Here is an 8416-nt window from a genome sequence, read left to right as displayed (position 1 = left end):
AGTGGCAGGCGGACTCTTTACCACTGAGCCACCAAGGAAGCCGAGTTGTGGTCACTCCCAGTTTAGAGATCCTCACATAACGGAGACTCTTTGAGCTCTTGACTGCAAACCCAGCCACTCTGAGTGCAGCAGTGCACTGACAGAAAGCTGGGAGAGACTGGAGGTTTGTCCCCAAGGGGCCTGATGGCTGACTATCCATCAGCTTGAATGATGCTCATCTCAGACTGACGGGATAGTAGCTGACCAGAATGGAGGGAAGGTTTTCTCTGGCAGGACCCGGGTTGCAGAGGATGAGAGTTCGAAGGAGATGTTCACATACCACGAAGCAGGAAGGGACACATCCCCGAGCCCGTCTCTGCCTCGGGCCAGGCTGGGTGCACGCAGCTGCCTTCATGCTCTTGTTTGCGGGAGGAACTGCCCGAGCCCCCCCACACTCCAGACACTTCCTAATTTATATGGCACTGACTGACTGATCGACTGACTGGACGCATGACATGTGGGATCTTAGTTCCCTGACCAGGGATCGAACCTGCACCCTCTGCATTGGAAGTGCAGAGTCTTAACCACTGAACCACTAGGGAAGACCCAGCTCTAAACAAAATTATTCCTGAAGAAAAGAATCAGGGTCAGATGGGCATGTCTTGCTAAAATAAAGGAGAGGACTTGAAGTGAAACGTGAGAAAAAGAAATGCAGTGGGCTCCCTCAGTCTCGCCCTGGCTAAGAATGTAAGCTCTCTAGTCAGAAGACTTCAACTGTGGATGCAGACTCTGTAATTTAGACAAAATAACTTTTCATTTGTAAAAGTGGGTTAAGACTGGAACCTACTGGGTCGGGTTGCTGCTGGATTTGATGAGTTAAAGCACGTGAAGGAGCTTGGCAGGTAACAAGGACTCGAGGGAGGACAGTCGTTACTGTCATCCTCGTCGACGGTACTGTCATTGTCCTCAGCAGCAGCAGCGCCATCGGCATTCCCTTCCAGCTTCCCATCATCCCCTACGAGCACCTTCAATACTCTCTGCATCCTCACCTGCTCCATGCATCACAGGCTCACGTCCTCTTACTTATGCACAGATGGCAGCCGGGCTCCGGATAAACAGAAGAGAATTGACTTTCCTCTTTGCTTTCGGATATGGCCAATCACAAGTGGACATATTTGTCACCACTTCCTTGTTTGAAGCAGAAGCAGAAAGAATGGAATCCTGAAGAACTAGCTATTCTCAACTCCATTTTTTTTCCCCTTAATTAAAAACCATAGACATTTCCTGACTAATCTGTCAGCCACCCACAGCCAGCTGTCTGATATTTATGCAGAGACACCATCTCTTAGAAAGGGCTTTTCCTCCCTCTATAAATGTTGCCACCTTCAACATGCTCTTACTATTAATAGTTTCCTGTACTTTTCCTTAAAACTGATAGACCAAATTGTTGAAGAAAATGGTGGCGGGGGTAGGGGGGTGTTGGGGAATGAAGTCTGGCAAAATGCAGTTTTTAAGAACCAGAGCTGAAAGTCTAGGATGTTTGACCTGGAGTAACAGGGAGGGAGTTACACAGAAACAAAGGGGAGCATTAGCTGAAGAGAAGGTTCCAGGACAGAGCGAGGAAAAGGGACCTGACGGCAGGAAGGCCAGGTTGACTCCGTGGATGCTTCCCGTCCCATCGCACTCCAGGAAGGTACTCCACAAGGAGTACTTCATCTTTCGTCACTCGGTCATGTCCGACTCTCTGTGACCCGTGGACTGCAGCCCACCAGGCTCCTCTGGCCAGGGGATTTTTCAGGCAAGAACACTGGAGTGGGTTGCCATGCCCTTCTCCAGGGGATCTTCCCAACCCAGGGATGGAACCTGAGTCTCCTGCATTGGCAGGTGGGTTCTTTACCACTGTGTCACCAGAAAAGCCCATGAACTTCATCACTCTTATAAATCCACACGTATAGCCTCCTGGTCACACGTGTGCAAACTGCAGAATCGCCTCAGAGCCTTCATCCATCCAAGCAGTGTCTTTCAAAATGGGGTTCACAGAGGGAGACCGAGTAAGCCGGTACAAATAAAACTTTCAGAAATGCAATCCAAATAAAATAAAGCCCGGGGTTTTCCTCTACTGACTTTGATTCACAAATGATGTTTCTTATCCCACACAGAGAGACGTTTCCCTGCACAGTCCCAGAGATGAAGCCCAAGTGTCAACTTCAATATGAGGATTTAATTCTACATTTCCTTCAGCGGATCACTAATTCCAAGGTTCAGCATGCCTGAACATTCTGTGGTTGGGTAGATTTTAGTGGTCTTTAAGAGATTACCTCAAATGCAAAAGCCTCTCAATACAAGACCAGAAAGATTTTGAAAGAAAAGAAAAACACTTCCAACTGCTCTAGAATTCAGCTTTCAAGAATTTAAACTTACTTAAAGCCGTGTTTTTAAATCTCAGCTGTGCCAGGTTTCAGGCATGGGAGATGTCCTATCCTCCGCTTGTTATCAGCCAAGTATTTACTGACTGACTGAGTCACACACAGCCAGCAGAGATCTTAATAAAGAAGAGACAGTTCTCTGCCCTCAAGGGACTTACAGTTTAGTGCAAGCCTTTTGTTTTTTTGTTTTAATTAATTTATCTATTTTAAATGAAATAAATATGAATATTTTTAATGATAAAAGGTGCAATTCACAAAGAAGATAGACATCATAAGCCATTAGATCCTTAGCAACAAAGAAACAAAGGTACATAAAGCAAAAATCAGAAGAAATATAAGGGAAAAGAAATAATGCATAGTCACAGCGAGACATATTAACATTTCTCTGAGGATATTTTATCAAGTGCAGCTCTCTGCCCACAAGGACTGGCCATTTAATCACAGGCCCTTTGTGTCATGTACTGTTGTAGTTCAGCTCCTCTGTACGCACAGTTGTTGGACGCACAATCAGAGAGAAGACTGTCTCATTTCAACTTATTCTGTTTTGAAGAATGACTTCCATCAAGAACCATTTGGACTTCCTACTTGCATAACAACATTTCACCTGAAGTTGGCAGAATCCACAGATTTCAGAATTCGAGGCACACAGCGCATATGTAGAAGGGATATGAAGCAAGCCCGTAAAGCAAGGTGCAGGAGCTACAGAGGGCCACTGAGGTCTGCAAAGAGACAATGGCCAGGGATCTCGCCCGTGGTCCAGGGGCTAAGAATCTGCCTGCCAGAGCAGGGGATGTGAGTTCAATCCTTGACTGGGGAAGGCTTCATTCGCCTCAGGACAACTGAGTCCGTGAGCCACAGCGAGAGTAACTGCGACTAGAGAACGCCTGCGCCCAGCAAAGTACAAATAAACAAACAGAGACTTTGAACAATAAAAGGAGGTAACGGGCAGGCAGGCAAGCAGAGAGGAGAGGCAAGCGCTCTCATTCCAGGTGAAGGAGCTCCCAGAGGCGCAGACGCGGGCCAGAGGGCCAGGTGCGCTGGCCCGGAGCTGGGGACTGCCCGTGTCTGTGCTCTGGGCCGGCACGCAGTGGAGATGCATTCGGGCTGAACTTGAAAGCGCAGGACACAGAAAGTGTTTTGTCCCCTGAGGAGAGCGTCCCATTTTCCACTCAGGTCCAATTTGCGTGCCACAGCCCTGAGTCTGCGATCTTCCTCTCAATGGACACTTATGTTCTGGCCAGGAAGGGCAGCCCTCGCCAAACGTTATGGTTTGGAAGGGTCCTTCACAGGGGTGGAAAACCGAGTTAACTCAATTAAGGCCCGGGGTCCTGGGCTTTGAACCAGCCACAGTCTCGATTTTATGAGAGGATGAAAAGTTAATTATTTGCCAAGTTTGAGCAAAGTCCACTGTGAAAAACCCCTTTCCAAAAGAGGCATTTGCCTGTCAGCTTCCCTGTGGACAATTAAGGCAATTTGAACCAGGGTCATAAGGAGACCCTAGGAGCTGGGTGATCAGGTGGGGGTTCGGGGCTCTCCCATCCCCACCTTGCCTCTCTTCATCTCATGTCTGAAACAGAGGCTGGAGGATGACTGCAAGGTCACCGAAGCTTATGTTTACTTCCATAGGCTATTTGGAAAAATAGAAAATAAAACCCAAGTTGAATTCAGAAAGTCAAGTGTTTAGGGTGCTCTTTTATCAGTGAGTGTGCTAAGGTCGTTTCAGTTGTGTCCAACTCTTTGCCACCCTCTGGACTGTAGCCCACCAGGCTCCTCTGTCCATGGGATTCTCCAGGTAAGAGTACTGGAGTGGGTGCCGTGCCCTTCCCCAGGGGGGTCTTTTCTACCCAGGGAGCAGACCCGAGTCTCTTGTGTCTCCGGCACTGGCAGGCAGCTTCTTTACTACTAATGCCACCTGAGAAGCCCATTAGTTGGGTACCTAGGCTAACTGTGTTGGACTTAGAAAAAAACTGGACTTATGAACACACTCGCAGAACAGAACTTGTTTATATGTAGGGGAATTACTGCAATCCCAGGGAACATAATAGAGATGCTACTCCAGGACCTAAAACAAAGTAAAGGAGCATTTTCAAATCAGTGCACCCCCGGCAAGAAGAGCGGACTTGAAATAAACAGCACCGAGTTTGATTTTATCGTCAACCTCAAGCAGCACCTGACTGTTTAGTAAAAGCAGGGTTGAATGAAATCAACTGGAAGCTGTTTGCCATTGGAGTACAGGATTCCTACTCTGTCTGACTTGTTTGTGGGGTATGTTATCATAGACATTATGAGAAAAACTCAAGTCTTAAAAGAACACACTGGATCAAGCCTAAAGGACATCATGATACTTCTTTGCATCAACTTAAAGAAAATGAGATGAATCAAAAGCAAACAAAACAAAACAAAACAAAAAACCCCAGGCAATTTATATACATCAGTAAGAGAAACTCGTAAAAAAGACAAGAGCTTAGTAACATCTAGCAAACAAATTACTCAATCTTATCACATACAAGAAAGAAATTCAAAGAGCAGTCGGGAAAATAAGTTAAAATATAATCTCTGCCTTTGTGTTGCTACCATGTGGTGGGAGAGGAAAGCCATGTGGATGCAAAGACCTCTGAAAATAGAAAGCTTGATGAGCTATGAATGGTGCCCATTTTGTTTCAAAAAGGGCTTATGTCAGTTTAGAAAACTGCATATAATATCAAAAAATTTAAAATGCATGAAAATAAATTAGAAAAATAAAGTGAACAAAATGACAAACACAGACGCAACACTGAAGTGAGGATGAGCCAGGTGCATCCAATCCATTGCTCTATGCGACATCACTGGACGCTCTGGCAGCCAATGCAGAAAGGAAGGGCTAGAAAAGGGGAGATGGACATTACAGCATCGTTGAGATCAGTGACCAGTAGTCCAGGCTTACACAGGGCTTGCTGTGTGGTCAGCAGGCAAGCAACACCCTAAACCTTTTACATGCAGATTAACCCATTTAGGCTTCCTTGGTGGCTCAGTGGTAAAGAATCTGCCCGCAGTGCAGGAGCTACAGAAGACACGAGATCAATCCCTGGGTCAGGAAGATCCCCTGGGGAGGGGCACAGCAACCCACTCCAGTGTTCTTGCCTGGAGAATCCGATGAGCAGAGGAACCTGGTGGGCCACGGTCCATGGGGCTGCAAAGGGTCGGACACGACTGAAGCGACTGAGCACAGCAGAGCACAGCAAACTCATTTAACCTCATGATGGAGCTCCGCAGGTGGCACAGTGGTAAAGAATCTGCCAACCAATGCAGGAGACTCAAGAGACTTGGGTTCGATCCCTGGGTCAGGAAGATCCCTTGGAGGAGGGCATAGCAACCCATTCCAGTACTCTTGCCTGGGAAATCCCATGGACAGAGGAGCTTGGTGGGCTATAGTCCATGGGGTCAAGAAGACTCAGATCTGACCGTACGACTGACCATGTGCACTCAACTAGGAAGTCCTAGTTAGAGTTAGCTTTCAATCCAAGCAGTTTGACTAGATGAGGACACCCCTTCTCATTCCAACCCCAGGCTATAAACCAAAGGGAAGCGGTTTGCAGTTTTTGTTTTATTTTCTTAGACTTTCTTAAGCGCTCCTCTTTCTCTGGAAACTAACAGGCAAATACATGTTTATCACCAGGAAAATTAACATTCTTGCAAAAATAAACGAGGTGAGTTAAACTTAGAGGCCAATCAGTAAACCCCCCACAATATCCAGGAGAGGGAGTCACCTGCTGAGGAGGGGTGGTCAGGAAGGCTTCCTGGAAGAGGTGTATCTCAAAGGACTGGGGAAGTATCTCAGGAAATAGGAATTGTGGGTAGGCTAGTGTATTTTTCAGGATCTGTTGGCAAAACTGAGTTCCTGAACTACGGTCGCATGAAAATTCAGCTCAATTTCCACTGAACCCAAGGACACAGACCGTCCAGTACTGGCAGCTCAAAGAGAAGAAAAAGAGAGCTAAGCGTTTCCTTGGCAAGCATTGCCAGGCGCCCACAAGCACCACAAAGTCCTTCCAGGAAGATGGCAACCACACGGCCTCTGCGTTCTTTTCTTTCTCTCCTCTGTGTTTCTTCTCACCCATCCATTCCTAAAGTCACAAATCCCCAATTCCAGATGTCAACGACATAGCAGCAAAGGGCGGGAAGCCGAGTCAGGGAGAGAAGGAGGAATAATGAAAGTGGCCTTGGGTTGCTGCCCCTCGGTCATTCCTGCCAGGAGACCCCATTGCGAAGATGCAGAAAGCCACCCTCATTGACAGCCTGGTGACAGATACGAGAAAGGTCACCATCTGAAGCCGCTGGAGCTTCCTGGTCTCTGATAGTCCCAGGCAAACAGAACCCTGCTAGCGGATATTCTCATAACATTCATTTGCTTCAAATCGGATCAGTGAAGGGCTGAGAATATTCTCTGGGAAATCTGGTCAGCCTTGAAGGAGAGGCTTCTAAATGCAGTCATTGATGCCATGATTAAGGGGAACAATTATCTCTTCCCTTTCTTCTGCCACAGAGAATTGCTAGAGGCCAAGAACTGATTAGTGCAGGCGAACCAGCCCTGCCCTCCCCATACCCCCAGGCCCCCGACCTGCTGTCTCCCAAATGGAAACGGGCAGAATATTTTTCAGCTGAACTAATTCACGAAGCTATAAAACTAGCAGCCTTGCTTACCATTCACCAATTGGGATTTTAAAACTGAAAAATAGGAGATTAGAACATGTTGGCTTTCTATACCATTACTACAATTAAATAAACAGCCCCCTGTGTGAATTAATCGCCTCGATGCGGTCTAACACAGTGCAAGAATCTAGGCGAGATTTTGAAAAATGTTGAGATTGATTTGAATCAACTAGGAATTGCTAATGGTTTTTATAGCTTTCACCACTCTCCCCCCAAAGCAAACACACATGCGCACACACACACACATGCACATCTCTAAACTCAGGAATACGGTGGGGTCTCTGTGGGTTAACCTTGATCCTGCAAAATGAATATCCACGTTGCTCTTGCACTGCTTTTCTTCTCGATATGGCTCAGAACAGATAAAGACTACAGTGATGATCTTCTCTTTCCAAAACTGCAAGCTTACATTCTATAAGCTGCCTGGCGTTTATTTCATGGTGAGATCTTGGACCAGGGTCTCTAAGCAGTGACCCAATAATCCCTGAAGCAAGACACCGACCCCATGTGACAGAAACAGCTAATATTTACATGAAAATGGAGAATACTTAGCTCTCTAGGGAAACTCTAAGTGCTTCAAGACTCTACCTAAGAAAGATACACAGAGAATAAAAGAACAGTAATGCGTGTGTGTAGGGGCAGCCACTCGTGTTGATCAATTAATTTACAATTTTTTATTTGGTATTGGAGTGTAGGTGACTAACAAGGTTGTGTTAGTTTCAGGCACACAGCAGAGTGGTTCGATGACTCACATACATGCGTCTATTCTTTTTCAAATTCTTTTCCCACTGAGGCTGCTACAGAGCAGTGAGTAGAGTCCCCTGTGCTCTACAGTAGGCGCTTGTGGGCTACATATTTTAATTAAAAATAAAGGTGACAGAAAACGTATTCCAAAGCTTTGAGGGAGACCATGTACTCAGGCTTCAGCTCTGCAGAAATGGCCTTAATGATCACAGCTATGGGATGGGTAGCCCTGACTTCCAATTATCTCAACTCCTCTTAAGAAAATAATGGAAAGCCCTACACACCACAGACGGTCCATGTGACAGTCCTGGAGATTACCGAAGGGAAAAAAACCCAAAGGAGCACGAGTTAAACAAGAACCGTGACAGCCTGGTTAATGAAGGAGAGTGGACGCACTCCATGAAAGCCACGAACACAGCAGCAGGTGGACAAGATGTTGACTTTATTTAGCATTAATTACAGGAAAGGGTCTATAAAATGTGGTCAAAAATGATTAAACCCCAATGTTATGCCAACATTATGCCATCCTCTGTTCCAAGGCAGGTGTATTATTGCTGGTCCCCGGGATTAAAGTAAAT

At 46.3% G+C, this 8416-nt stretch overlaps 1 non-coding gene across 1 annotated transcript; it reads right to left on the bottom strand.

Annotated features, from left to right (window-relative positions):
• Positions 1-508: 508 nt before the first annotated feature.
• On the bottom strand, positions 509-581 carry TRNAG-UCC (transfer RNA glycine (anticodon UCC)). The gene has a single exon. It is a non-coding gene; the product is annotated as a tRNA-Gly (tRNA).
• Between the last annotated feature and the right edge of the window lie 7835 nt (positions 582-8416).

The sequence above is a fragment of the Budorcas taxicolor genome, chromosome 19 (assembly GCF_023091745.1).
Source record: "Budorcas taxicolor isolate Tak-1 chromosome 19, Takin1.1, whole genome shotgun sequence".
NCBI lineage: Eukaryota > Metazoa > Chordata > Mammalia > Artiodactyla > Bovidae > Budorcas > Budorcas taxicolor.
Note: the sequence above shows the minus strand (reverse complement) of the source record. Positions and strands in the feature narration are given on the sequence as shown.